Here is a 4,379-nt window from a genome sequence, read left to right as displayed (position 1 = left end):
GCATGTCCGAATAATCATAACATAGCCGTACAAAATACGGGAATACGAGTCCCGGAGTTCAAAATAAAATCCCGTACATGATGTTGCTTCTCTCAGGTCGTCGTCTGCCGGGTGCGCTAGGCGTAATCCTCGTGATCTGAAAAATGTAAACCACGAGGGCTAAGCACAACTGCTTAGTGAGTAGCCCGGGTTGAACCCGGAAATCCCGTTCCCAACGAGAATGGTACAGTCGACATTTCCATAAAGAAAACACATACAATAAGTAAAACACAGTAAGCACGTAAATAACAATCACAATCACGCCCATATGGAATCCACCATAGGGCTTATGATGAGGACATCGGATCTAGCAGCTTGGAGGAGGACGGGAGCATCTCTTGAAGACGGGAGCTTAACGGAAGGAGCTCTTGAGGACGTTGAAGGCTTGGCCTCTCAGGTGCCAAGAGACATGCCGAGTGATCACGACGTTACACGATCATTCGAAGCCGCAGGAACAGGATGTGACGTGCACAACACGAAGGCTCCCCGAGCAAGTCATAGAGCCGAGCATCCACTTACTCGTGCTAGAGCTCGAGCACTTTGTGTCACGCTTACCGAAGCCATCACCAAAGTTCTCCACGGATCCCGGGTTCACGATAACGATGATACTTCGTTTTTCGGACGAAGCTCGACCCGAAACTTTCTCACACTTGAAGTTGTCGATGTCTAAGCCTAAGATGCAGCCCATGGGCCTTTCTCATCAGCCCACTCGGCCCATTAAAGAAGTTGCAACAACCATATTTTGTCAACTACTTCATTTAATGACAATTAGGCTCCTATCCTTGCATGTTAGCTAGCATTTAATGTATTGTTTTCACTTAAACTCTTTTAAAACACTTGTAATGCATCATGAAGAAAGCTAAGTTTGATTATTGAAGTTTGAGAAATCTCTCTTTGGCTGGTTCGTCCGCCCCTCTTCACGTGGTTCGCCGGTTTGTCTAGCAGCCCTGTTGTTGGCCGTCGTCAGTGTGTCCGCCGGTCATCCTTGAGCTCGGTGTGTCCGACTCTTCTCCTTGGTCTGTCCGAGGAAGCCTTCGTTCATCTCCATCTCCTTGAAACGATTCCGAATTCGAGAGCCACTCCCGTGAGCCGGTGATCGAAATCGTTTCCCCGTAACCCCACTTCGATTATTCCCCGTTAATCCGTGAATTCGAGAGCCACTCACCGTGAGCCGGTGATTGCGGTTGAACCTCCTGCCCATCCTCCTCCGTGCGTACATCAGAACGGATATTCCAGGCTTGGCAGAACGAGCGGTCTCGAATTCAGAAGTTAGAACGGACGTTCTACGCTGTTACCAAGCAGAACAGACGATCTGCAGTGGGCGGAACGGACGGTCCAGTTCAGACCTTCGTTCCGATCCACTCAGTCCGTCACCCCTGGACCGTCCGGTCTGGCATACCCAGAACGGACGGTCTAGGGTAGGTCTACGTGATCAGATCACGTTTTTCGACGTTCTTAGCCTCGATCAGATCCGAAACTGATCTGAATTCACCTGTGGACCCAACATTCGAACTCCTGCACTCTATGCAACATGAAACATGCAATCTACTATAGATTCAATCATCAAACATGCATAGACATCAAAGCAACATGGATTCAAACAATTCAAATCCTAAAACGTGCGTGATTGGGTTCTACGAAAAGCATACAGAGCAACAATTGTTCTGATACCACTGTTGGGTTTCCTGGGATCTCATGAGCGAATCCTATTCCTAAGAGATCGATTCTAGGGTTTGCGCAGCGGATATAAAACAAAATTTTTGAAGAAACCCTAGAACCATGCATGCATGCTTACGTAGAAACGTTAGAACGCTTACCTCAATGGATCCGGGGCCTGTTTCAATTGATCCGTTCGTCAGATCACAAAAGGGAGGAAGATTATCTCGCCCTCTACACGTATCTACACCTCGGGATGGAGATGAACGAAGGCTTCCTCGGACAGACTTCGATCACCTTTCAAAACTATTGGATCTAACCAAAAAGTCTGTAGAACAGTTCTAAAGTCGGCTCAAAAAGTCTCTCACTTAATTAGGGTTTAAATCTCCTTCTTATAAGGTGATTTAACCCTAATTTCGGTCTAATTTTCGAAAACCCGAAAGTCGGAACGGACGGTCCAGGAATGCACGTGTACCGTCCATTCCAGCAAGCCAGAACGGACGGTCTGCCTACATGGACCGTCCGTTCCAGACGAGGCAGAACGGACGGTCTGCCGTCTGTGGACCGTCGGGTCTGGACCTGGCGGACCGTCGGGTCTGGCTCTTTCGGTCCGTCCGTTCCAACCCCTTCCGTCTCGGTTTTTGTGTCGTTTTCTCGTGCGTTTTGTCCTTTCCTGCGTGTGTGACCCTGTAGGTTCATTCGATATAGCAATATAACCCGAAATCTCTATTTCGGATATACAAGTCATAGGCGGTCTCTAGCAAGACACTATGACTACCTATCTCGAATAGAGTTTATCGCGAAATAGAGTTTTTTCGTTATCTTACGAACGCCAGTGATAATTCCGGCTGATGATCCTTTTGCATCGCGATATCATATGTCGAACATAAGGCATGGACGAGCCACCTTATCTTATTCGACTGCTTTCTGGCTCACTGAGTTCGACTGTATGAAATAGACGACGCTCGTCTATAGTGCGGCCACACATTTCTACAGTCTCACTAACACGGGGGGCCCAACGATATCTCTCTCTTTTACAAGAGGTGCAAATCCCGTCTTGACTATCTACAATCCAGTACATGATTCGTGTCGTACCTGATACACGCCTTTATAGTCCTCCTGTTACGCACGACGTTTGACGTATTCAAAGCACGCAACTCCTCATGTTGGATTCCAGAGATATCTCAGGTCTTAGGATCCAATCATGGAACCGCCATATGAAATTCAAGTCATGACGCTAGTCCATGTGACAATCTCATGCGGGTCAATCCAGTATTCCGTTCTCGAACGAATATCTATGATTCTGATCGTATCCAATACCTATGATCATCAATATGATCATCAATCACACATCATACTAGTCTTAGTATATCATTATTCCCACAATGATATACGACTAGGGAGTTTAGTATTGTTCATAACAATACATGGATTTCATAACATATCTAGTATGCAAAATACGTAATGAATCAAACACTCATCCATAAATCATAGAAAGCGTCAATACATCAAATGTATCCAAGTAAAGCTCGCAAACAGTACATCATAGAGCACTAAACCAACATTATATTCATGAGATTAGTCTCGGTGTATGTGATACATTTTCTGAATACGAGATGCATTTCGTATGACGTAGTACATTCATTAAATAAGGTTCATATGAACTTATTTAATGGAGATGATGTTGGGGTTTTGGAGATCCCTAAACATGCGTTCATAACGGTTTCTAGGGTTCCAATCTTGGGTTTCACGCAGCGGAATATGTAAAACGAAACCAATCAACAGATCTTGCATATAATGATAAAGGCATCGATATACCAACATGTTTCGATCTAGAGACCTGTTAAAAACGCTGAAATCCAACGTTCCCTACAGCTAGTCCGCACTCACGAGTTTGCGTTTGATAGAATGCGATCTGGAGGACGAAAACGAAAACCGAGATGATTCCAGGAGAGAGAGAGAGACGACGACCACTTAGAGAGAAGAAGAAAAAAATGTTTTCTTCACATAACTTATAATGGGCTAGGGTTTCATTAAACCCAAATGGGCCTACTAGGCTTATTATGTCATAACATAATCCATTAGCCTCTTTCAATATGTATTGGACCTATCATCTTATAATTAAGCCCATTAGCCTTATCATTAATCATATGGGTCCATTAAATCATTTAATCCCATCCAATGGATTTCTAATCAGTTTCGCAAACCGATCGTGGTCAGAACACCATATCCATCAATCTCCCGCTTGCTCTACTCATGATCGAGTTTCAGTCGATCACAATAGACCATCCCAAGCACGCTCCAAAAAATAGTAACAACCCTACGTGTGTGACCATGTAGGCCCGTCCAACGCAGACATAGTTCTGAAACCATTTCGGACTAATAATCATAGGTGGTCTCTAGCAAGACACTATGATTCCCTCCGGATAAACGCAAGTCCAAGCTGAACCCTCGAGCTGACGGACCATTCCGCATCAGTGAAAAGATCAACAACAACGCCTACCGTCTTGAGCTACCAGGTGAGTATACTGTATCTAATGCTTTTAACGTTACTGACTTATCTCGTTTTGATGCAGGATACGATATTTCGAGGACGAAATCTTCTCAAGGGGGAGGGCATGATGAGGACATCGGATCTAGCAGCTTGGAGGAGGACGGGAGCATAACGGAAGGAGCTCTTGAAG

The sequence above is a fragment of the Tarenaya hassleriana genome, unplaced genomic scaffold (assembly GCF_000463585.1).
Source record: "Tarenaya hassleriana unplaced genomic scaffold, ASM46358v1 Cleome46, whole genome shotgun sequence".
Classification (NCBI taxonomy): domain Eukaryota; kingdom Viridiplantae; phylum Streptophyta; class Magnoliopsida; order Brassicales; family Cleomaceae; genus Tarenaya; species Tarenaya hassleriana.
The sequence above is the reverse complement of the archived record's forward strand: the minus strand, read 5'-3'. Positions refer to the sequence as shown.